The 27943-nt window shown below is 40.0% G+C and overlaps 1 protein-coding gene across 5 annotated transcripts in view; it reads right to left on the bottom strand.

The window, feature by feature from the left end:
- The window catches only part of LOC126235713 (coiled-coil domain-containing protein 39), a 408779-nt gene that overhangs the window by 60714 nt on the left and 320122 nt on the right, over positions 1 to 27943 (bottom strand). The gene's annotated exons all lie outside the window — the stretch shown is intronic.

The raw sequence follows: 27943 nt of genomic DNA, 5'->3' as shown, positions 1-27943 counted from the left end.
CCACGACAGTTCTAGGATTTTCGGTAGCCCAAATTCTGCAGTTGTGGGTGTTGACAGACCCTCGGAGCGTGAAATGAGCTTCGTCGGTCCACAACACATTACTCAACCAATCATCATCTCCCGCCATCTTTTGAAATGCCCACACTGCAAATGCCCTCCACTTCACTAAATCGCCAGGTAGTTGTTCATGATGCCGATGGATTTTGTACGGATAGCATCGGACGGTACGCCTAAGTGCCAACCAAACAGTAGTGTATGGAATGCCGGTGCGACCTGTAACTGCACGAGCGCTGACTTCCCCGTGCATAGACGAACCCGCTACAGTCTCCATTTCTTCCTGAACTGTCTCAGCAGCATTACGCCTTGTGCTCAGTCAGCCACTACGGGGTCTATCGTCTAAACAACCCGTGGCTTCGAACTTCGAAATCATTCTCACCACAACTGCATTTGTCAACGGACCTTTACCTGTTCGAATCCCCTTCCTATGGTGACAGGATCGTAACACTGAACTAGTACTTTCCCCATTCTGATAATACAGCTTCACTAAAAGCGCCTTTTCAGGTAACGTCAATATGCTGCGACTGCTGAATCATTGGATTCTCTCTGTCATTACAGCTCCTTTTATACACGATTGTCATGCGCAGTCACTGATGTTTTGCTGTCCAGCACTGTCTGTCAGACATTTTGTGAACCCCATTTCATTCCAAGCATGTGTGTCAATTTTTACCCCTCTATCTACATTATTCCTTGGTTTATTAAGTTTTCAAATTTATACTGACTTTTTGATCACCCGGTATAAAACTACAATGACATAAATGAAACAAGTACCTCAAAGGAGGATCATTAGTATACTGCAAAATTTCATAACAAAACTGGAGTAATAATGAATGAATATGTACATATGAAGTGCACTACAACAGATGTTTTCTATGTATATATATTATTCCATTAACATGACTGATTCAATTAACAAAATTCTTTATTGAAACCTTTGTGTTTTTTGAATCTGAAAGAAAAAAGTAATATGTAAAATAAAGTTTCTCAATCTTGAGTCGTATAGTGAATAGTAATTACAGTTCCTTATTCATAGGGATGGTACGTGTGAGAGTACAGAAATTTTGAAATTTTAGTTTGAGAAGATTCCAATGAATGTCTTCTTTGACTGAAAATTTCTATACTCTCAGTATTAAATATGAATTACTAGACTTTATATACTGTTAAGTTTGATGTAATATGAATAATCATTTTATAAAGTTTTGATTTTGATAAACAATGACTTATTTGGGTGACATAACTTCTGGTAGATGTATTCATTGGGCTTCATGCAGTGTTGTGGATACAGTGATAGAGGTTCTGGTAGCAGCACAAGCGCAGCTGTATGTCATTCCACGGCATACCTCAAGCAGAGGCATTCCACCGTTAAATGTTAACAATGATACATCAAAAAAGAATATGTTACAACCAGGGGAGGAAGTCAATTGTATGAAAGCTCTTATATTGAAAAGATCTATGTATCTAAACTACAGCAATAAACCTGTTTGTTTTATGAAAGTTCTAGGTCACTCATTGTAATACACTTGAGTAACATTGGTACCAATACATCTACATTTACAAGAAGAAAGTGGTCAAGTGTTCTGCAGGGCCAGAAGGTGCATAATTGTATCCTACTGACCCCTGTGGTATGTGATTCCATCGATCTGAGTCACAATGACACTATAGCAGGAGCAAACACTGTAAAAATTAGCAGTAGCAAAAGTCACAACAGATCTACTGATTATTCCAGTACAAATCATCAAGCAAATCATACCGAGCAACATGACAATGCAGGAAAGCAGTGGAATAATAATAATAATAATAATAATAATAATAATAATAATAATAATTACCCCGTGGAGGCCCGGGAAAAGAATAGGCCTCCGGTATGTTCTGCCAGTCGTAAAAAGCGACGAAAAGAACAAACCACTAATAGGGCTAATCCCCCTTTTAGTGTGATGAGTTGGTTCAGGACAGAACTAAAGAAGCCTCGGACAAGCGCCGTCATGGTCGGGGACGACGCTTGAACCCTATGCCGCCCACAATGGTAACGACACTGCTAACCAACTGGAAAATGATTTAAATCCAAATAGAGGTGTTTTGCAGGATATGCTTCCTGCAACCACCCTAGAAGGAAAACAAAGACAGAGGATGAGATGGTCAGGTGAAGTTAATCGACACCTCATGTTCTGTTATTACCAAGCAACAAACCTAGGAACCAACACAACTGGATACAGATCACATTTATTACCAGATACCCAGAATTAAAATTTTTAACAGAACAACGACTAGCTGATCAGACCCGTGTAATAATAAAAAATAACAGGATACCCCAGTCAGAATTAGAAAACATCAAACAAGTACAACAAATACTGGAACAAAGTAATGTGCAATCAGAAGAAGAAGAAAATACAGTAATGGACTCAAACACCCCAGAGCAAACAAACAAAGAACTACACGCATCAATTAAACAATCAGAGGAAAACGAAATCTTAAGACAGCCACCAGAACAAGCACAAATAGAACACGAAGTGACACACATGTTAGATATAGAAGAAAAATTTCAGCTGACATATATAGAATACAAAGACACAAATACAGACATTAGACCATTCTTGCATAGACCGCCAAATAACCCACAAGTCGAAACAACAATAAAAACTATCAACACAATCATACACAACAAAATAAATGAAAACATAACTATGGAACAGTTACAACTACTGGTTTATATAAGAGCACTCACTACACTAAATATACACACTAGGCAGAGATAAGAACCAACCAACACACAGAAGAAACCCACGAAACCAGCATGGCAACACAGGCTACAGATCAGAATAGAAAAACTGAGAAAAGACATCGGACAGCTAACACAATTTATAAGAAATGAAATGTCAGAAAAAAAAAATGAAAAAGGTTAGGTAAAATCTCACAACAAGAAGCGATAGAGCAATTAGATGAAAAGAAGCAGAAATTACAAGCATTGGCCAAACGACTTAGAAGATACAAAAAAAGTGAAAATAGAAGGAAACAAAACCAAACATTCTACACAAACCAAAAGAAATTTTACCAGACAATAGATAACACACACATTAAAATAGACAATCCACCAAACATAACAGATATGGAACACTTCTGGAGCAACATATGGTCAAACCCGGTACAACATAACAGGCATGCATGGTGGATACAAGCAGAAATAGACACATACAAGATGATACCACAAATGCCTGAAGTGATAATTTTGCAACATGAAGTCACTCAAGCAATTAATTCTACTCACAATTGGAAGGCCCCTGGAAAAGATAAAATAGCAAATTTCTGGCTAATAGAAGTTCACCTCAACACATTCACATCTAACAAAATTATTTAACAGTTACATTGCAGACCCATACACATTCCCTGATACACTTACACATGGAATAACTTATCTGAAACCTAAAGATCAAGCAGACACAGCAAATCCAGCTAAATATCGCCCCATAACATGCCTATCAACAATATACAAAATATTAACTTCAGTCATTACACAGAAATTAATGACACATACAACACAGAACAAAATTATAAATGAAGAACAAAAAGGCTGTTGCAAAGGACCACGAGGATGTAAAGAGCAACTGATAATAGATTCAGAGGTGACATATCAAGCTAAAACTAAACAAAGGGCGCTACACTACGCATACATTGATTACTGAAAAGCTTTTGATAGTGTACCCTACTCATGGTTACTACAAATATTGGAAATATACAAAGTAGATCCTAAATTGATACAGTTCCTAAACATAGTAATGAAAAATTGGAAAACCACACTTAATATCCAAACAAATTCAAATAATATCACATCACAGCCAATACAGATTAAGCGTGGAATATACCAAGGAGATTCATTAAGTCCTTTCTGGTTCTGCCTTGTTCTGAACCCACTATCCAACATGCTAAATAATACAAATTATGGATACAATATTACTGGAACATACCCAAACAAAATCACACATTTGCTATACATGGATGATATAAAACTACTGGCAGCAACAAATTAACAACTCAACCAATTACTAAAGATAACAGAAGTATTCAACAATGATATAAATATGGCTTTTGGAACAGACAAATGTAAGAAAAATAGCATAGTCAAGGGAAAACACACTAAACAAGAAGATTACATACTGGATAACCACAGCAACTGCATAGAAGCAATGGAAAAAACAGATGCCTATAAATATCTAGGATACAGAAAAAAAATAGGAATAGATAATACAAATATTAAAGAAGAACTAAAAGAAAAATATAGACAAAGACTAACAAAAATACTGAAAACAGAATTGACAGCAAGAAACAAGACAAAAGCTATAAATACTTATGCTATACCAATATTGACCTACTCATTTGGAGTAGTGAAATGGAGTAACACAGACCTAGAAGCACTCAACACACTTACACGATCACAATGCAACACATATAGAATACATCACATACATTCAGCAACAGAAAGATTCACATTAAGCAGAAAGGAAGGAGGAAGGGGATTTATTGACATAAAAAACCTACATTATGGACAGGTAGACAATTTAAGAAAATTCTTTATAGAACGAGCAGAAACTAGCAAAATACTCAAAGCAATCACTCATATAAATACATCGGCTACACCACTACAATTTCATAACCACCTCTACAACCCTTTAGATCACATAACATCAACAGATACGAAGAAAGTAAATTGGAAAAAGAAAACACTACATGGCAAGCACCCGTATCATCTAACACAGCTACACATCGATCAAGACGCATCCAACACATGGCTAAGAAAAGGCAATATATACAGTGAGACGGAAGGATTCATGATTGCAATACAGGATCAAACAATAAACACCAGATATTACAGCAAGCATATTATTAAAGATCCCAATACCACAACAGATAAATGCAGACTTTGCAAACAACAAATAGAAACAATAGATCACATCACAAGCGGATGTGTAATACTAGCAAATACAGACTACCCCAGAAGACATGACAATGTAGCAAAAATAATACATCAACAGCTTGCCTTACAACATAAACTTATAAAACAACATGTTCCCACATACAAGTATGCACCACAAAATGTACTGGAGAATGATGAATACAAATTATACTGGAACAGAACCATTATGACAGATAAAAAAACACCACATAACAAACCTGACATCATACTCACCAATAAAAAGAAGAAATTAACACAACTAATCGAAATATCCATACCCAATACCACAAATATACAAAAGAAAACAGGAGAAAAAATTGAAAAATACATCCAACTGTCTGAGGAAGTCAAGGACATGTGGCATCAGGATAAAGTTGACCTTATTCCAATTATACTATCAACTACAGGAGTCATACCACACAATATCCACCAGTACATCAATGCAATACAGCTACATCCAAACTTATATATACAACTACAGAAATCTGTAATTATTGATACATGTTCAATTACCCGAAAGTTCCTAAATGCAATATAACATATATCGTACAGTTAAAAGGAAGTCACGCTTGATAAAGGTCCGCGTCACTTTCCATTTTTGACCAGACATAACGTCTGAGAAAAGAAAGAAATAATAATAATAACAATCACCATAATTATTGTAACAAGTATAAACATAGATGACAAGATAATGGGTACAATCCTGGTTATGCAAACAATAACAGTCATTGTCAGTGGCAAAACCAACAACAAAACCATCAAACTGAGTTAAACTGGTGTAATCAAACCTCTGGACCACAAAAGCAATAGCCCATCCACATTTGTATAGGAAAACTAATTGTGATCTCATTATGTGCTGAAATGGATGTCATGGCATGGTGTAGGGGCAGTAGCAGACCAACTTGATAAACTGTGTAATGGGAATGACATCGGAGAAGAATTTTACTCAGATGTAGATCATTTTAATGGTCAACGTTCTACTGTATCATAATTAGCAATTCCTGCATATACGGGCAACACTGAAATCACAATAATGTTAGATACAGGCTCTGCTGTTTATGTGGTCTCCACTGATTTGTTCAAGAGTGTACATGAGAATGTAAAGGTACCAATGTTACTCATGAATAACTGCAAGATTCTGGGAGCTGTAGGCACCAGATCTTGTAAGACACAATTAGAGATTTGGTTGCCTATTAAGCTCAGAAATGCAGCAATAGGACACACATTCCTAGTCCATAATTCTTTGGTGGTGGTGATGGTAGCGGTTTATCTCAAATTATATTTGTCAGTTTATGTGAATTGTCACAGTGTCTGTTGTATGTAGGTAATACTCAGAGGTGCTGACCACTTTTATGAGGGAGACCTCGATCTTACCATTGTCTATTTCAAAATGAAAACATTAAAATCTGACCAAATATTTTATTATGTGTACATGGGACACTCAATTGTTTTATGTATCTGTATTGATGAGTTTTATCAAAATTTTGTGTGAAAATGCTGCTAGAAAAAACAACAATCCTTGTCCTTTCCAACTAAGAAGGAGGAAACAATATCACCAAAAATAGAAGTTAAACACTAATCTCCTCCTCCTCCTCCATTACCAAAAATAAATTAAAAAAACTGAATAATGACAACAGCCATCAGGGGTTGGGGGAGCTGTATGCAAGCAGCCATATTTAATAACTAAAGCGGTATGCTGCCACCAAGCACTTTGTAATATCTCAAATTATACAGGGTGGTGCACATAAAACTGGCCTGGATGAGTGGCAACATTAACGGAGGAGGATAAGACTTAATGTTACTTTCAAAAGGGTGGGGCAACTGCCCATACAGCTAGCCGAACCCTGGGGCAGATTTATACAATCTTCACACTTAAAACAGTTGTCAGTAAAGGTCAGTCTTGTTGCAGCCCTAACTGGCCATCCGGGTCACCTGATCTGTCAGTGTATGACTACTTTGTATGGGAAACCTTCAAGTCTAAGGTACATCACAAAAACCTTGATAGTCTTCAAGAAGTGCAGCAGAACATTTTGGATGAGAGTGCAGCTGTTCCAGCAGTCCAGCTTCGATCCACTTTTAGCAACTTGCTGTCCACAGCACAAAAGTGCCGAGAGATGAATGGTGGTCACTTTCAACATCTGCTATAGTCAGATTAGTACTGTATTTCCTTTCCTTTGCTGTGTTCCTTTGTACCTTGGAACTCTGTTCTCTGGACCACTTTTATTTGCTTCACCCTGTATTTGTCGTTCCATGTAAATTGCCAGAGTATCTGTTGTACATTGGTAGTAGTCAAAGGTGCTAAGTGCACATATTTCATGCTGCCCAATTTCAATTGTTTTGCTATTTCTTGCAATGAAATATGAATTATTATTCACTCTGTATCAGACTTTGATAGAGAGACATTGGCTTACATTCATAAAGAGTGAGGATCTATTGTTGTAAAGATGAGATTTTGTGAAAATGTATAGAAATAAATAGATTCAAAATACGGTGAGAATTGTTTACAAAATTATCTTTTATTATCATAAATTGAAAATCCTTTATCATTTCAAAAATATTCAGTATTGTGTGTGAATTATTTATTATGTTGTGTGGCTATAGTTTGGTGAGTTTATGGTGAAGCAAAATTAGAGACATCAATTTTCGGAATGATTATTTTACTTTAGAACGTAAGAGATAAACTGAATAACAGTGCTAACCATCAACTCTGTAAGCTTAATACATTGCCAATTACACAAAAAATTAAAATTCTGCAAAAAAATGACCCTTTTATATTAAAGTGGACTATATTTTAGGTATGGTAACTCTTCAGCAAAGGGAAATGAAGATTAACCTTCCCTCCAGGAAATGACACCTTGTAGCTGATGGCAATGAAGTATGTGTGGATCTGCTGAACACTGACATTGATCATACATTTTGCCAAGTCATAAGAACAAAAATCAGCAATAAGATTAACTATTCAAAGAAACAGAACCTGAGTTAACTAAACGTCCTCAGTCCTGGGTTCAAATCTTGCCATTGCTTGTATTCTGAATAAAAATCATCAGCAATGGCAGTTGATGACTTCCAGCATAAGAAGTCACCCTCGCTCTGTCTTGTAGCCTTGTGAAAGAGGGCAGACAAGCAGACAGGGGTTCAGGGCACTCCTTTGTCCTTGGGGTGGGTAACTGCCCCTAAAAGGCAGGAGAATCAGCAATGATCAATGGCATGACCTGCAGAAGGCAGTGGAAACCACTGCATTAAAGACAAATAATGTGCATCCAGATGGGCACGTACCCTGCAATTACAGAGTGTTATGATGGTATATCCATAAAAGATTCCAGACTAGTTCCTCTGTCAGATCTCCAGGAGCGGACTGCCAAAGAGGAGGTGACCATGAGAAAAAGATAGAATGACCAACAAAAGGGTAGCATTCTAAGAGTTGGGGCATGAAATATCAGAAGTTGGAATGTGGCAGGGAAGTTAGAAAATCTAAAAAGGGAAATGCTAAGGCTCAGTCTATACATGGGGGGAAGGGGGGGGGGGGCAGAGAAGTGAAATGGAAAGAAGGCAAGGATTTCTAGTTTGATGAATATATGGTAATATCAATAGCAGCACAAAATGTTATAATGGGAGTAGGATCACAAGTCAAGGATGAAAAGACAGAGAAAGTACATGAGAATACTGAATCAGTGATTCAGAATGTAAAGGGAGATGAAAATCTAATAATAGGGTATTGGAATGTGGTTGTAGGGAAAGGAGAAAAAAAATGTTTACAGGAAAATATGGGCTTGGTAGTAAAACTGCGAGAAGAGAAAGACTAATTAAGTTCTGCAATAAATTTCAGCTAGTAATAATGAATCATCAATAATGAATACTCTGTTCAAGAATCACAAGAGGTGGTGGTATACACTGAAAAGGTCACGATATGTGGGAAGATTTCAGTTAGTCAAACAATGGAAAATCCAGGATGGAATGTAACAGTATTATGAAAAGGAAAGCTACTACTCACCATATGCGACTCAGTATCTCTGCTATGTAGTGGGTAGCAACTTTCTTTTTCATAATAATATTTCAGTTAGATTACATCAAGGTCAGGCAGAGATTCTGAAATCAGATACTGGACTGTAAGGCATACCCAGGAGGAATCTAAACTCAGATCATAATTTAGTAATGATGAAGAGTAGGTTTAAGTTTAAGAAACTAGTTAGGAAAAATCAATGCACAAAGAAGTGGAATCTGGAAGCACTAAAGAATGGAGAAATATGTTTGAAGTGCTCTGAGGCTATAGGTACTATGATAATGAAAGGCTCAGTAGGCAGTTTAGTTGAAGAGGAATGGACACCTCTAGAAAGGGCAATCACGAAGCTGGACGGAAAACTGTTGGTAGAAGGAAGGCAAGTGTGAACAAACCATGGTTAACAGATGACATACTTTAGCTGATCAACAAAAGAAAGTATGATAATGAAAGGCTCAGTAGGCAGTTTAGTTGAAGAGGAATGGACACCTCTAGAAAGGGCAATCACAGAAGCAGAATGGAAAACCGTTCGTAGAAGGAAGGCGACTGCAAACAAACCACGGTTAACAGATGACATACTTTAGCTGATCAACAAAAGAAAGAAGTACAAAAATGTTCAGGGAAATTCAGGAAAACAGAAATACAAGTCACTTAGGAAGAGCAGAGAAGCAAAGGCAAAATGGTTGCACGAAAAATGTGAAGAAATTGAAAAAGAAATGATTATTGGATGGATGGACTAATAATATAGAAAAGTCAAACAACTTTTGGTGAAATTAAAAGCAAGGATGGTAACATTAAGAGTGGAATGGGAATTGCACTGTTAAATTCAAAGGAGAAAGCAGACAGGTAGAAAGAGCATGTTGATGGCTTCTATGAGGGAGGACTTGTCTGATGACGTGACAGAAGAAGAAACAGGAGTCAACAGGGAAGAGATAGGGAATCAATTATTAGAATCAGAATTTAAAAGAGCTTTGGAAAACTTAAGATCAAATAAGGCAGAAGCAATAGATAACATTCCATTGGAATTTCTAAAATCATTGCAGGAAGTAGCAACGAAACGACTATTCAAGTCAGTGTGTACAATGTATGACACTGGTAATATAGCATCAGGCTTTCCAAAAAACATCTCCCACACAATTCTGAACACACCAAGAGTCAACAAGTGTGAGAATTATCGCACAATTAGCTTAATAGCTCATGCATCCAAGTTGCAGACAAGAATAATATACAAAAGAATAGAAAAGAAAATTGAGGAGCTGTTAGATGACAATTAGTTTGGCTTCAGGAAAGGTAAAGCCACGAGGGAGGAAGTTCTGATGTTACCAAAATAAGGTAATTGGGAAGAAAAAAAAATCTACTCACCAAGAGGCAGCAGAACACACACACAAATGAAGATTATAATTAGGCGAGCTTTCGGAGCCGGTGGCTCCTTCTTCAGGCAGAAGGGTTAAAGGGGAAGGCAGAAGGGTTGAAGGGGAAGGAAGAAAGGTGAAGCAAAAGGACTGAAGAGGTCTAGGAAAACGTGTAGATTTCAGGAAAGTACCCAGAACTGCAGGTCAGGGGAGACTTACTGGAATGGTTGAGAAGGAAAGACTGACTGATGGGGACTGCACCGGATGAGATTTGAAAACCTGAGAGTTTAAAGGTGGAAGACAGGGTAATATGCAAGACAGAGATTCTGCATGAGTTAATATGAGTGAACAGCTAAGCACATTATATGTAACAGAGCTGGGAGGGGGAGGCAAAAAATAGACAGGTAAGATGCAGAAAACTAAAACGGAGTGAAGAAAGGAGTAGTTACTGTGAATAAATGCTGAGGCAGAAGAAATTAATGTAAATTAAGACCAGGTGGGTGGCAAGAACCAAGGGCATATCAAAGTGCTAGCTCCCACCTGCGGAGTTCCGAGAAAGTGGTGTCTGGGGGGAAGGATTCTAATGGCGCGAACGGTGAAACAGGCATGAGCTCATGATTTTCATGTTGTAGAGCATGCTCCGCAACAGGATATTGCATGTTGCCAGTATACACCCTCTGCCTATGCCCATTCATCCTACCTGATAACTTGTTGGTAGTCCTGCTGATGTAAAATGTCAGACAGTGTTTACATAACACTTAGTATATGACATGTCGTTTCACAGATGGCTCTCCCTTTGACAGTATATGTTTTGCCAGTTATAAGGCTGGTGGTATAGGTGGTGGTAGGACAGTGCACAGGACAAGTCTTGCAGTGAGGATGATCATAGAGTTAGGACTATGTTGGAAGATGGGTGGAGAAGGAGCGTAGTGTCTGTCAAGTATACTGAGGAGATTGGGAGGGTGATGAAAAGCTATTCTAGGTGTGGTGGGCAAAATCTCAGATGGAATGTATCTCATTTCAGGGCGTGGCATGGCCTTGGCAAAGTAGCTGATTAATACATTCCAGATCAGGATAATACTGAGTGACCAGTGGTGTGTTCCGAAGTTGTTTTTTGGAGCGATCGGCAGTACTATGATTAGATGTGGAGGCCAGGGAAATCTCCTTTTGAACTGGGCTGGTGGGGTAATTACATCCTGTGAAGGCTGAGGTGAGAATGGTAGTGGATTGCTGTAACATGTCTGCATCCGAACCAATACATTTGCCTCGAATGCCAAGACTGTATGGAGCAATGCTGTGGTAGACAATGGAAGCAAGACTGAAGAAAAATTGAAACATGTTCATTAGATTTGTGGACCTGAAAAAGCATTCAACAATGCAAAATGATGAAAGATGTTTGAAAATCTGTGAAAATTAGTAGTAAGCTATAGGCAAAGATGGATAATATATGATATGTGCAAGAACCAAGAGGAAATGGTAAAACTGGAAGACCAAGAACAAAGTGCTTGGATTAAAAAGGGTGCAAGGCAGGGATGTAGTCTTTTTCTTTTGTCTCTACTATTCAGTCTATGTAGCAAATAAGCAATGAGGGAAATAAAGGTAAGTTCAAGAGTTGGGTTAAAATCCAGGGTGAAAATACATCAATAATAAGATTCATTGATGAAATTGCTATCCTCAGTGAAAATGAACAAGAATTACAGCATCTGATGAATGGAATGAACAGTCTAATGAACACAGAATATGAACTGAGAGTACAGTGAAGAAAGATGCAAGTAAAGAGAGAAGTAGCAGTAATGAGAACAATGACAAACTTAACATCAGAATTGGGAACCACAAAGCAGACGAAGTTAAGAAATTCTGCTACCTAGGCAGCAAAATAACCCACAGTGGATGAAGCAAGGACACAAAAAGCAGGCTAGCACTGGAGAAAAGAGCATTCCTGACCAAGAGAAATCTGCTAGTATCAAACATAGGTCTTAATCTGAGAAAGAAATTTCTGAGAATGTGCATTTGGAACACAGCATTGTATGGTAGCGAGAGGGAAAACCAGAACAGAAGGGAATCAATGCCACTGAGATGTGGTGCTATAGACAAATGCAGAAAATTAAAAGGACTGATAAAGAATGGGCAGGTTGATAGGACATATGTTAAGACATCATGGAAGACAGAGATTGGAATACATTCACCAAATAATTGAGAATGTAGGTTGCAATTGCTATTCTGAGATGAAAAGGTTGGCACAGGAGAGGAATTTGTGGTGGCCCACATCAAACCAGAAGACACGACTAAAAAAAAAAAAGAATAATTTTAGTAGCACTTGACTTCATACAAAGACCAGAGTTACTCAACAGGATGACCCTGTCTGTGGACAAATTATTTATTAATAGTGATGTGAACATGGCAAGACCAAATCGATCTTATAGTAACAACACAGGAAAATACATATTGTTACTTATCATAAAGAAGACATGTTAAATTGCAGACAGACACAATTCAAAGACACTTACATAAAACTTTCAGCCACTGCTTTCATGAGCAACAGAGAAACAAACACCATTCATACACACAGGCAAGCACGCCTCATGCACACATGACTGCCAACTCCAGCAGATCAGCCTGAGACATAAAAAGAGTAAGAAATTACAGTTGTTATACACTGATCCAGTATAACACATGCTGGAGCCTGTTTACTTGCCTGTCCTGGAACTAACAGAATCAAGGGACTTCACTCTCACCGGGATCTGTAAAGATGCTTCCAGTAGTGGTTTGTAGTTATCTGTCTGGACAACCATTTATGCAAGTGTGGACTACATTTACTACAGAGAGAATCTATATTGCTCAACATTTTACATGCAGCATCAAAAAATAGGCATTAGAAATGAAATACTTTACTCTGATGCATGCTCACAATAAAAATTTTAGGCATACATAAAGTGAAGTGTTTGTATGTGATAACACTTCTTCCAATATAATTTATAATGATTTCCAATTATAAAATTCATCATGCCTATTAGTTATTTAGTGGACTGTTCTATTTACATATTGAAGAGTTTGAGTAGTTAAGGACATTTTTCATCCTGGAAGACAGTCTGAAATCAGAAGATACTTGGGTGTAAATACAAGGTGTGATTCAGAAGTTTCAAGACTGATTCATTTCTGAGTAGGGGAGCGCGTGTGGACCGGTTCCACCGGGTGGGGGAAGTAGTGGGGGGTCTCAGGGAACAAACTGGCACTGTGGCAGTTGCCTCTGGAACCCTGGAGAGTGTGCATCACTTGCAGAATGAGTGTGTGTCATTGACCTTGGTCGAAAAGTGGGAGAGGCGGAAATGGAACAGCACTTAGAGCAGCGTTATGCGATTAAGTTTTGCGTGCGACTGAACAAAATCGCCATGGAGGCTCTCGGTATGATTCAAGAGGGTTTTAAGGAAGAAGCCATGTCTCATGCAATGGTTTTCATATGGCACAAACATTTCAAAGATGACCGTGGGAAAGTTGAAGTCAACAAACGCTCTGGGAGGCCATCATCTAGCTGAACGGATCAAAATGTGGAGAGTGTGCGCAAACTTTTAAACAATGACCGTCGTCTTAGTGTGAGTGCTCCGCCGCTTGAGGGTTCAAGTTCACCGCATCTGCCCGGCGATCGATAACAACTGGATTCTCAACCACGACAACGCGCCCGCTCACACGTCGCGCACTGCCGCCGAAGTTTTGGTCAAGTTCAACGTGACAACACTGCCGTTAGCCACCCTACAGCCACTACTTGGCTCCAAGTGACTTTTTCCTCTTCCCCTGAATCAAAACACGCCTAAAAGGGAAGCAATTTGACTCCACCGATGCCGCCCAGCAGGCTACAATGAGAGCACTTGACAGCATGACGCCCGAGGCCTTCCAGAAGGGCTAAGAGCAGTGGAAGACGAGCTGGCAGCACTGTTCTGATGCTGAAGGATCATATTTTGAAGAATTTTAGTCCACTGTAGTTAAATGTCCAATAAATTTCTAGTTCTGAGTTAAGTCTTGAAACTTTTGACTCACACCCTGTTTGTACAAGAACAATTACTGACCGAAGGAGAATCATTATTATGTGTTTGACATTAGAGTGTCATCTGTGATTTAATATATGGCAGAATTTTAAGCTTCACAAATGACAAAGATATTTTTGGTGCTGTTAGCATGAGTTACTCATACTGCTTAAGTGATCAGAAAAAAAAAATGAAGTTATTAATATGGTTATTTACTGATAAAGTAAATGAACATAAAAGTCATATGAACGATGTTCCTCACCAGTTACTAAATTAAAGATATGTCAGAATGTTTGCTGGATTTTGAATAAGTTCTAAATTAGGCAGGTTAATATAAATTAGATGTATTCTATTGAGAGTTAGTCCTCTATTGTGCATCTCATTGCTTTTGTTAGTCTTGAGGTTATCTGATAGTTTTACTGAGCCTTGGTGCAAGTACTGATAGTACAGAATGATAAAAAGATAAGGCACACTCTGCTGTCTATGCTTTGTACAGAACAACTGCCCATGTGTAAATTTCCAGACAAGGATGTTCATAAGACAGTTAAGAAGCAGAGGTGAAAATTTTATTCATTCATATTTGAAAAGCAATTAACTTATTAATGTTGGTACATTAAGTTTATTTAACCATAGATATACTCTGAAATTGGGTGCAGTTTTGGATGGCAGTCTTGAATGTTGTATTGTGAGCATGCAATACATGCTTAATCAATCTGTATCCACAGACTGGCAATATGAACATACAAACTTCGACTGAGTGAGTCACTTGTGGATAAACTGATAACAGAATGTGAGTGACAGACAATAAACTGCAGTTAAGAGTGCTTAAAACTCTGAATAACACTTATCTTCAAGCAGCAGCTCTGACTCAGAAGATGAGAACTTCTGTTCTGTGTGATGAAGGGAAGACTACTTATTAGCACAAAAATTCCAGTGTATCATGAAGAGCACATTTGAACAGTACCAAATATGAATTATTCCTGGACAGTTGCCACCACAGCGAGAAGCCAACTTTCCAGGGAGTATTATCAGTGTTGAACTGTGTGTTAAGCATCTTCACAAGCTATATTAATACTAAAACTGTAAAATAGATGTGTCTCCAAAACTGCTAGAAGAATTTTTATGGGATTTTCACAGGTAACTTGAGCACAGCTTGTGACAACATATAGGCTTTATTCTGACGAGAGGTATAACTATGTGAGAAAATACTGCACTTGAACTTCTGTACAATCACAGACGAGATGGAACTTCAAACAGATTTATTAACTCTTCATGTTCGCAGTTGTGCACAAGCATTACTATATCAACAAGAGTCACAGGATCTCAACAAAAAACAAAGAGTAAAAATCGGTAGTTGCTCTGCTATTCTAAGAGCAAATGTGGAGCGTCACTGCAGGCAAATCACCACACCCCTAGCAGCGAAAACACTTGGCATAAGGATGGCATTCTTCTGTCCCCATTTTGCACTTGTGCATGAACTTCGACGGGAGTGACTATCGTACGCACCGACTGTGACGTCAGTGTGTAGCAGTCACTACAGGAGCCCCGTTGACGAGAGCAGAGCATGCTGAGTCTTCTCTGTACCTGGCAGGAAAATGAATGTGTCTTCCTGAGCGAGTCATGTGTTTTGCTTTGTCTTGATGTGGTTGAGTCGCTGGTGGAATGAGAGGATAGATTGTAGCCCTCCTCTGTCAAAATCTTTGGCAGTGTAGTCGGCACCTCTTTGAACATGTAGGCTGGCCTAACTATACTCAGTGAAACTGAAGCTTGTTTGCCATTAACAAGAATGTCCATGGTATGTAAACTCCTGTGCAGCACACGGTGTGGTCCAGTGTAGGGTGGTTGCAGTCGTGGTTTGACGGTGTCCGTGCGAAGATCCTTATGCATGAACATCATGTTGTGTCCATGCCTAGTGTCGCTCACTGGTTTCATGCAGTCCACAGTCTCACGTAAAGTACGTAGGAATTGCACTTGATCATTAATGTCGCATATCTTTGTGGAGTCGACGCAGTGACTCTCTGTACACAATCTATACTGGTGAAGCCTCAATGTCTAGTTTGAATGCAATCCTCAGACCAAGTAGGACAATGGGCAGTGCTGAAGTCCATGTGGTCCCGTGGCACATAAGTGCTGCCTTCAAAGTGTGGTGCCATCTTTCCGGCATCCCATTACTAGCTGGGTGGTAGGCAGTGGTCTTATGGTGCCAGATCCAGAGAACTTGGCTAGCTGTGTGAACAATTCAGACTCGAACTGCCTCCCCTTGTCAGTTGTTATATGGAGAGGGCAACCGAATCTGGTGAGCCATGTTGACGTGAAAGCTGCTGCTAGTGTTTCTGCTGAAATGTCGTCAGTAGGTACTGCTTCTGGCCAACACGTATACCTGTTGATCATTGTCATTAAACAGTGACAGCTGTCTCAGGGAGGCAGTGGTCCTACCGTGCCTATGTGAATGTGAGCAAGGCGCATGCTGATATCCGGGAATTACCCTATTGGAGCATGCATGTGGCTGGCAACTTTGCATAATTGGCAGTGTGGGCAAGCTCTAGTCCACTGATGACAACATTCACATTGATAAAACAGGCTGCCAGAAAGGAAATTTTAATGTACACAATTCATGCAGAGAGCCTCCGATTGAAACTAAAGATACTCAAAAATTGGCAGGAAAATTAGGTTCATACAGTTGTAATTCAGCCAGTGCACAAAATCAGCTATCACTATTGCATCAGATTATCCGAGGACTAAGGGGTAAGCTTAATGAGTTGCTTATTTGTGTTGAAGAATTAGAGTTGAGCAAACCAGTTGATATAATCTGTCTCTCTGAACATCATATGACCACTGGTATAGATATGTTAAATGTTACAGGACTCAACTTAGCTTCTTATTTCTGTAGAGGAAATATGGAGAAAGGATTTGCATATTTGTCAGAAACTGTTTTGATTTCAAGAATAGTGATATTAATAAATTTTGCTCAGAGCAGCACTTAGAAGCTTGTGCACAGAAGTAGTATTTCATAATAAGTCCTTTATAATAGGAGGCATATACAGGTCTCCTTCAGGAAATTTTAACCTGTTCATAAAAAATCTGGAAGCTCTGCTGTCCCATCTCATAGCAAAAAACAAGGAAATAGTGGCTGCTGGGGATTTTAATGTGGATTTATTGAAAACCTCTGTCAGTGAACAATTATTGCACTCAGTAACACTATCATTCAATTTAGTTCCTACTGTGAACTTTGCTACTAGGATATGTAAATGCTCTGAGACTGCTATTGGTAATATCTTTGTAGCAAATCTAGCAAAAAAAGTCATATCAAAAAACGAATAGTAAATGGGCTATTGGATCATGACATGCAGAATCTTATTTTAAATGTTGAAAATTGTCAGGATAAAAAATCTATTAAATAGAGTACAGAAGAGAAATAACTAGATCAAAAATTGATAAATTCAGGAAGTTGTTTACAATACATCTGACTCAAATGGAAAATACAAAGCATTCAATAATAAAGTTGCCTTCACTTTCAAGAATTGTTTTCCCCTGAAGGTAACTCAACTCACACACAAGTCAAAAAATAAACCATGGATTACACAAGGAATAAAGATATCATGTGGGACAAAAAGGAGACTCTATCTACTATCTAGGAACAGCTCTGAGGTTAGAATTGTAATGCATTACAAAGAATACTGCACAATATTGAAGCAAGCAATCCAGGCATAGAAACAGCTTTATTATGAGAAAAAGGTAATTACATCAGGTAACAAAATAAAAACTGTATGAAGACAGAGACAGGTGGGGCCAAAAATGAAGAGGAACAGATAGCTCTAAAAATAAATGAAACTTCGGTAACAACTACTTCATTTCTGTTACTGACAGCTTGGTGTTATCCGGTTCGGTGAACAGTGCAATGGAGTATCTGAGACCAGTCTTTAAAAATAGCTTCAGTAAAATGGAAATGACACTCACATCTCCCAAAGAAGTAGCATCCATAATAAAATCCTTAAGATCTAAGTATCCTGGAGATACTAATAGGTATCAGATAGATTATATAATGGTAAGACAGAGATTTAGGAACCAGGTTTTAAATTGTAAGACATTTCCAGGGGCTGATGTGGACTCTGACCACAATCTATTGGTTATGAACTGTAGATTAAAACTGAAGAAACTGCAAAAAGGCGGGAATTTAAGGAAATGGGACCTGGATAAACTGAAAGAACCAGAGGTTGTAGAGAGTTTCAAGGAGAGCATAAGGGAACAATTGACAGGAATGGGGGAAAGAAATACAGTAGAAGAAGAATGGGTAGCTCTGAGGGATGAAGTAGTGAAGGCAGCAGAGGATCAAGTAGGTAAAAAGACGAGGGCTAATAGAAATCCTTGGGTAACAGAAGAAATATTGAATTTAATTGATGAAAGGAGAAAATATAAAAATGCAGCAAATGAAGCAGGCAAAAGGGAATACAAACGTCTCAAAAATGAGATCGACAGAAAGTGCAAAATGGCTAAGCAGGGATGCCTAGAGGACAAATGTAAGGATGTAGAGGCTTGTCCCACTAGGGGTAAGATAGATACTGCCTACAGGAAAATTAAAGAGACCTTTGGAGAGAAGAGAACCACTTGTATGAATATCAAGAGCTCAGATGGCAACCCAGTTCTAAGCAAAGAAGGGAAGGCAGAAAGGTGGAAGGAGTATATGGAGGGTTTATACAAGGGCGATGTACTTGAGGACAGTATTATGGAAATGGAAGAGGATGTAGATGAAGATGAAATGGGAGATAAGATACTGCGTGAAGAGTTTGACAGAGCACTGAAAGACCTGAGTCGAAACAAGACCCCGAGAGTAGACAACATTCCATTAGAACTACTGATGGCCTTGGGAGAGCCAGTCATGACAAAACTCTACCATCTGGTGAGCAAGATGTATGAGACAGGCGAAATACCCTCAGACTTCAAGAAGAATATAATAATTCCAATACCAAAGAAAGCAGGTGTTGACAGATGTGTAAATTACCGAACTATCAGTTTAATAAGTCACAGCTGCAAAATACCAACGCGAATTCTTTACAGACGAATGGAAAAACTGGTAGAAGCGGACCTCGGGAAAGATCAGTTTGGATTCCGTAGAAATGTTGGAACACGTGAGGCAATACTAACCTTACGACTTATCGTAGAAGAAAGATTAAGAAAAGGCAAACCTACGTTTCTAGCATTTGTAGACTTAGAGAAAGCTTTTGACAACGTTAACTGGAATAATCTCTTTCAAATTCTCAAGGTGGCAGGGGTAAAATACAGGGAGCGAAAGGCTATTTACAATTTGTACAGAAACCAGATGGCAGTTATAAGAGTCGAGGGGCATGAAAGGGAAGCAGTGGTTGGGAAGGGAGTGAGACAGGGTTGTAGCCTCTCCCCGATGTTATTCAATCTGTATATTGAGCAAGCAGTAAAGGAAACAAAAGAAAAATTCGGAGTAGGTATTAAAATTCATGGAGAAGAAGTAAAAACTTTGAGGTTCGCCGATGACATTGTAATTCTGTCAGAGACAGCAAAGGACTTGGAAGAGCAGTTGAACGGAATGGACAGTGTCTCGAAAGAAGGATATAAGATGAACATCAACAAAAGCAAAACGAGGATAATGGAATGTAGTCAAATTAAATCGGGTGATGCTGAGGGGATTAGATTAGGAAATGAGACACTTAAAGTAGTAAAGGAGTTTTGCTATTTAGGGAGTAAAATAACTGATGATGGTCGAAGTAGAGAGGATATAAAATGTAGACTGGCAATGGCAAGGAAATCGTTTCTGAAGAAGAGAAATTTGTTAACATCGAGTATAGATTTAAGTGTCAGGAAGTCGTTTCTGAAAGTATTTGTATGGAGTGTAGCCATGTATGGAAGTGAAACATGGACGATAACCAGTTTGGACAAGAAGAGAATAGAAGCTTTCGAAATGTGGTGCTACAGAAGAATGCTAAAGATAAGGTGGGTAGATCACATAACTAATGAGGAGGTATTGAATAGGATTGGGGAGAAGAGAAGTTTGTGGCACAACTTGACTAGAAGAAGGGATCGGTTGGTAGGACATGTTTTGAGGCATCAAGGGATCACAAATTTAGCATTGGAGGGCAGCGTGGAGGATAAAAATCGTAGAGGGAGACCAAGAGATCAATACACTAAGCAGATTCAGAAGGATGTAGGTTGCAGTAGGTACTGGGAGATGAAGAAGCTTGCACAGGATAGAGTAGCATGGAGAGCTGCATCAAACCAGTCTCAGGACTGAAGACCACAACAACAACAACAAGATCTAAGTATTCCAGGGGGTATGATAACATATCAACAAAGTTAATCAAAGAGTGCTCATGCAAGTTGAGTTCTATCTTAAGTTATTTGTGTAATCAATCTCTGATCAGCGGAACATCTCCAGACTGGCTAAAATATGATGAAGTTAAGTCTCTTTACAAGAAGGGGGATAAAGAGATACCATCAAACTATCAACCAATTTCACTTTTGCAGGCTTTCTCAAAAATATTTGAAAAGGTTGTGTTCAAGTGTCTCCTTAAGCATCTGACTGCAAATAATATATTATCCAAGTCACAGTTTGGATTTCTGAAGGGTTCTAATATAGAGAAAGCTACTTATACTTGCAGTGAGAATGTACTTAATTCATTAGATAATAAATTACAGGCTACTGGCATTTTCTGTGACCCACAGCATTCTCCTAAGTAAATTAGAGTATTATGGTGTCACTGGCAATGTTGCGAAATAGTTTGAGTCTTATCTACCTAACAGGAAACAAAGGGTGTCGTTGCAAAATACCTGTGCAGTAAGCAGTCAGTCTTCATCTGACTGGGAATTAATTACATGTGGTGTTCCTCAAGGTTCCATTTTGGGTCCATTGCTTTTTCTAGTGTATATTAATGACCTCTCATGTGTTACATTGCCAGATACTTAGTTTGTTTTGTTTGCAGATGATACAAACATTGCAATAAGTAGAAAGTCAAGCACAGATTTTGAAATATCTGCTAATCAAATTTTCACTGACATTATTAAGTGGCTTAAAGCTAATTCTTTGTCATTAAACTTTGAGAAGACCCACTATATGCAGTTCAGAACCTTGTAAGAGATTTACTTCCAGCATGAGTATAACATATGAAGACATGCAGATCGAAGAGGTTGACAGTCTTAAATTTCTGGGATTACAACTCAATAATAAATTCATTTGGGAAGGGCATACCACAGAAATGCTTAAGCGCCTAAACCAGTCTGCATTTGCCGTGACAATGATGTCAGATGTAGGGGATATAAATATAAAAAACCTTGTATAATTTGCTTACTTTCATTCTATTATGTCGTATGGGATCATATTCTTGGGCAACTTATCAAAATAAGCAAAAGTTTTTAGGGTGCAAAAGCGTGTGATAAAAATCATTTGTGGTGTAAATTTGAGAACATCTTGTAGAAACCTGTTCAAGGAACTTTGTTTTCAACCACTGCTTCTCAGTATATTTATTCCTTAATGAAATTTGTTGCAAGTAATACATCTCTATTTCCAACCAATAGCTCAGTACACAGTATCAATACTAGGAATAAGAAGAATCTACATAAAGGCCTAAACTCACTTACCTTGGTCCAAAAAGGGTCCAATATTCAGGAACACACATTTTTAATAAATTGCCAGCAAATATTAAAAACTTGGTTTCAGATAAAGCACGGTTTAAACAGAGTTTGAAAGACTTCTTGATAGGCAAATTCTTCTACTCCATAGATAAATATCTTAACAGAGACTGTTAAGTCAGCTTAAGTAAAAATATCTGTTAGATTTCAGTTTTGACAACACTTGGTCACAACAGTCAAGATTAGGTATTTTGCGTATGATAAATTTATTAATAGTGCATAACGGTGTTTCATTCTGACAGCGTGTTAATTCTGTAAATATTAGCTGTCCCAGTTTACTGCATAGTATTAACTTATTTTCAACTACCTCCTGACAAATGATCAGGGTAATAAGTATTATATTCAAATGTTTTATGTCTTTATGTCATACTTTCTGACATGTTCCACACCCACGATAATCATCTCATTTTTTGGGTCTATGGAACAAAAACTGAATCTAATCTAATCTGTCCATGCCTGGCCATACAAACCTCTTAGAAACCACCTTAACCTTCACACACACTGCAGGGTGACACAAGTTATGGAGGTTATTGAACACTGACCGGTGGAATGCGGTCAGTACATATGGTAGTGATCTGCCATGCTGTACGTCCCAGTAGATCTTGCCAGTTTTGCCCGGAATGTTGACCAGTTGCAAATTTTGCGAAATTTTGTAATCATCACTTAATATTGCTTGTAGTTCAGGGCCTTCATGCTGCATGACTGCTAGCTCTGTAAGGTTCAATGGTTGTGAAACACCAGATACTTTCTGATTCTTGAGTTTCTCCCGGCGTATTTGATAATCAAAATATCCACGGGTGTACTGCCGGTCTACAGTGTCCAACGGGCACAATATTTTGGTGATCATACATGTCGCCATCATCAGGTGAACTGATGGACTGAGCTCCTGTGAACGTGCCGGCATGGAGATCCGTACACTATGGCTGCTCAGGGGGAACTGGGTTCGGTCGCGGCGGCGGCCGATTTAAATACCCTCCGCCCGCGGCGCGCTCACTCCGCCGTCCGCACCCTGCACCACGGTCGCGCGGTGGAACAGATTGCGACGGCGTCTGAGATGACGTCAGTGTGATGGCTCTGTCTGCCGTGGTCGTCACAACTATACATTTGCTTGATTTACTCTTGATTAACCCAATCGCTGGTTCCCAAGCCTTGCTAAGATTATAGCCACAGTCACGGTTTATGAGGTCGTCATTGGTGCGAATTTTGATGGCCTCTCTAACAACGCTGTCCCAGTATCTTGACGTCTGTACCAGAATCCTCGTGCGTTCATACTCCATAGCGTGATTTTCCGACAAACAATGTTCAGCGACCCCCGACTTGCTCGGATACATCAGTCGAGTGTGCCTCTGGTGTTCACGGCATCGATCCTCGACGGTACGCATCGTCTGACCAATATACGACTTGCCACATTGACATGGAATCTGGTACACACCGGCCTTCCACAAACCGAGGTCATCTTTGGCGCTCCCAACCAGTGCACGATTTTTATTCGGAGGACAAAACACAGTTCCGACCCGATGTTTTTTTTTTGAAATACAGTTCTCAGATGTTCCAATTCCTGGGGTAGACTCTCTGCGTCAGAGATAGTGCACGCCCTATGTACTAGAGTTTTAAGCACCCCATTCCTCTGTGAAGGGTGATGGCAGCTGTCTGCGTGCAAATACAGATCAGTGTGCATTGTCTTCCGATACACCCCATGGCCTAGGGTGCCGTCAGGCCTTCTCTTGACCAAGACGTCAAGGAAAGGTAATTTACCCTCCGTTTCAGTCTCCATAGTGAATTTGATGTTGGGGAGTATGGAGTTTAGATGTGTAAGGAAGTCAAGGAGTTTATCCATACCATGTGGCCAGATGATGAATGTGTCGTCCACGTAACGGGTACTCAGAGTGGCAGATTCGACGTGCTCTCCGCCCACCCACTACAGCACAACCTGTGGAGCTGGATGAAATCACAAGGGAGGAGGTAGGCACTGCATTTATCCCATATACAGGCGCACTCTCGGGGAAAATCGCCCGCATTTTGAAGAAACACCGGGTCGGAACTGTGTTTTGTCCTCCGAATAAAACTCATGCACTGGTGGGGAGCGCCAAAGATGACCTCGGTTTGAGGAAGGCCGGCGTGTACCAGATTCCATGTCAATGTGGCAAGTCGTATATTGGTCAGACGATGTGTACCGTCGAGGATCGATGCCGTGAACACCAGAGGCACACTCGACTGATGTATCCGAGCAAGTCGGCGGTCGCTGAACATTGTTTGCCGGAAAATCACGCTATGGAGTATGAACGCACGAGGATTCTGGTACAGACGTCAAGATACTGGGACAGCGTTGTTAGAGAGGCCATCAAAATTCGCACCAATGACGACCTCATAAACCGTGACTGTGGCTATAATCTTAGCAAGGCTTGGGAACCAGCGATTGGGTTAATCAAGAGTAAATCGAGCAAATGTATAGTTGTGACGACCACGGCGGACAGAGCCATCACACTGACGTCATCTCAGGCGCCGTCGCAATCTGTTCCACCGCGCGACCGTGGCGCAGGGCGCGGACGGCGGAGTGAGCGCGCCGCGGGCGGAGGGTATTTAAATCGGCCGCCGCCGCGACCGAACTCAGTTCCCCCTGAGCAGCCATAGTGTACGGATCTCCTTGCCGGCACGTTCACAGGAGCTCAGTCCGTCAGTTCACCTGATGATGGCGACATGTATGATCGCCGAAATATTGTGCCCGTTGGACACTGCAGACCGGCAGTACACCCGTGGATATTTTGATTACCAGATACTTTAGATAAGCAGTTGGCCACCACTTTGGTCAATCTGGAAATGTGCCACAAGCTCGTAGTGAATTTGCTTGTAAACTCCAGTTGAGAATACTGATGAGGTGAGCACTTGTCACTGTTCTGACAGAATGCATATACCAATGGTTTGTGATCAGTATAAACTGCGAAATCCCGTGCCTCGACATGTGGTCTGAAATGCTTGATCGATTGGCTTCCTATCACATGCACTCCAGCACTGCTGTGAATGCATCAGTTTATGTGAAAAATATGCCAGCAGCTGCCATGCACAATCTGCCCATTGTTGGAAAGGCCAGCCGATTGCAAACTGACTGGCATCAACCACTAAGGTGAGCGGAGCATCAACTTTTGGGTAAACAAGTACAGCGGCCTGATCAAGGCTGTCTTTTGTCGGTTTGAACGCTATGTCCATACTCTCATTCCATTGCACAGGAGTGTTACCTCATACCTTTGCACCTGGTAGTGCTTCATTTAACAGTGCTTGTTGCTGGTGGTACGTGGTAAGTGACGCCATAAAAATTCAGCATCCCGAAGTATCTGAGTATTTGCTTAGCTCTTTTATGGTGGTAGGCTTTCGCAGTTGAAAGATGGCCTCTACTTTTTCTGGTAGTGGTGCGGAACCAGAGGATGTTATGTGGTGGCCCAGAAACTGAACTTCAGGCTGGCCATAAACACATTTCGCAGTGTTTAAAACTATGTTGTACTTTTCCAGTCATTTAAAAACCTCACATAAGTGATTGTGGTGCCGTTCTCTGGTTTCTGAATAGACCAACACATTGTCCAGGTAGCCCACGCAATATTGAATCTATAAACTGCTGCCAGGTCTGTGTAGCGTTCTGCAACCCGAATGTCATAAACTTCAACTTGAACAATCCAAAGGGTCTAATTATAGCCGTCTTGGGAATGTCCTCTGGCGTGACCGGAATCTGCATGTAGGCCTTCGCACAATCAGTGATGCCAAATATTGTTGAGGCATGAAGAGCGTGATTGTAGTGATGTAATAATGGTACCTAGTAGCGGTCAGGAATAGTCCCGGCATTCAGCACTCAATAATCGCCGCACGGACGCCAGGCTCCACCTTTTTTAGGTACTAGGTGTAATGCCGATGCCCACGGATTGGATGATGGGTGAATAATTCCCTCCTTCAACATAAGACCACACTCTGACTTTGCTATTGCGAGGCATCTGTGGGCTAATCTGTGTGGGCAACATGATACATGTGGTCCGTCAGTAGTTTTGATGTGGAGGACAGTACCATGCAACACCTGTTGTGGCACTCCCGGTGGTCTAGTTAAGCATGGAATATCTTGCAAAATTGTGTGGAGCTCTTCATCTGCTACTTGCACAACCTAGATGCTACTGTTTCTAGTATAGCAGTGATATCTGGTGGTTGTCAAACCAGTAAGGCTGTCCACAAAGTAGGAATTAGATACATCAGGCAAAAGTTTGAAATATGCTAAGAAATCAGTGCCTATTATTGACTCAGCCACATCCGCTACTGTGAAATTCCAAGTATATTGTCTACGAAGGCCTAGTTTCACATCCTCATGAGGTGTACCGTACGTTGGGATCTCTGTATTGTTAGCAGATGCTAAGTTGACTGCCGTGCATGGCCTGCAGCAGCAGATTGACTTCCTTGGTGAAATACTCAGATCAGATCCAGTATCAATTACATACTTCCTTCTTGAGGTCCGATCCATTATAAACAGGCGCCGAGAGGTGTTGTGGCAGTTGGTGGCACCTACTGACAACTGCCGTTCTCATTTGGGAATGTGCGTGGCCTTGAACACATTTCTGCCTGCTTGCTGTATCTGTGGTGTTACCAGAAAAATGTGAGGCCAGACTCTGACTCGATATGGGAAATGGAACGACTCCTTGAACATCGTCGGTTACGCCCGCAATGGCGGTTCATATTACCGCGTGAAAGAAAAGCTGCAAAGCAAAGCAAAGATCCACCTTGGCATCCGGGGCATCGTAATCGGCATTCGACACCGTAGGGGTTATGGACGTAACACTGGAAGGAACAGTTACTGTACTGACCTGCAAGCATGGCGTGATGGCATCTTGAATATGGTCAGCAAGTTCTGTAACCACGTCCAGCGATATGTCCAACTGCATAGCAATGATGGCTTTTATCTGGGCTAGCAGATGGTTCCTCCAAATTGCATGCAGGAGGTTGTCAGGAATGGTGCCGATGTCCACTTTGTTGCAAGATGGCGAAGGTGTTGTGAGGGTTTCCTGTCACTCATTTCTTCTTGAGTCAATATCTGGAGAATTCGATCTTCCTGTGAAGCTGCTATATGATGTGTGAGCTCTGCTTTTGATCTGTCATAGGCATTTTCCATCGCAGGAGCTGTTATTATGTCTTGGACCTCCATAGCAAATCACTGGTTGAGCTGGCTTACGACCAAAGAAAATTTTGTGATATCGGCAGTTATTCTGGCTTAGGAAAAGTTTGCCTCCACCTGAGAAAACCACAATATGGGACTGTGGGGCCAAAAGGGCAGTAGGCACACTGTCAGGCATGATACAGTGGATGGTTACATTGATATTTGCTAATTCCAACGGCAAAATCATGTCAGAGTCACCACTGACGAAAGGTTACTATGTGAGAAAATCCCGCACTTGAACTTCCATACAATCAAAGATGAGATAGAACTTCAAACAGATTTATTAACTCTTCACATTCGCAGTTGTGTACAAGTGTTACTATATCAACAAGAGTCACAGAATCTCTACAAAAAACAACGAGTAAAAATCGTTAGTTGTTCTGCTATTCTAAGAGCAAATGCGGCATATCACTGCAGGCAAACCACTGTGCTCCTAGCGGTGAAAACACTGAGTATAAGGATGGCATTCTTCTGTATTCATTTCTCACTCGCACACAAACTTCGATGCGAGTGATCATCGCATGCACCGACTGCTGTGTCAGTGTGTGTCAGTCACTACAACTTCATCAAAATTGAGTGTGTGTCAGTCACTACAACTTCATCAAAATTGGATTATGGAAAAAAGAATATAACGTGACATAGGGAAACATAATTATTCTTTGATAAAGCTGTTAACTCTTTAATTTTTGAATAGTATCGTATTTATGAAAAAGCTTTTGCTGATCAATATGTTCT

This window comes from Schistocerca nitens, chromosome 2, assembly GCF_023898315.1.
Source record: "Schistocerca nitens isolate TAMUIC-IGC-003100 chromosome 2, iqSchNite1.1, whole genome shotgun sequence".
NCBI lineage: Eukaryota > Metazoa > Arthropoda > Insecta > Orthoptera > Acrididae > Schistocerca > Schistocerca nitens.
This window is presented reverse-complemented; position numbering and strand designations above follow the sequence as displayed.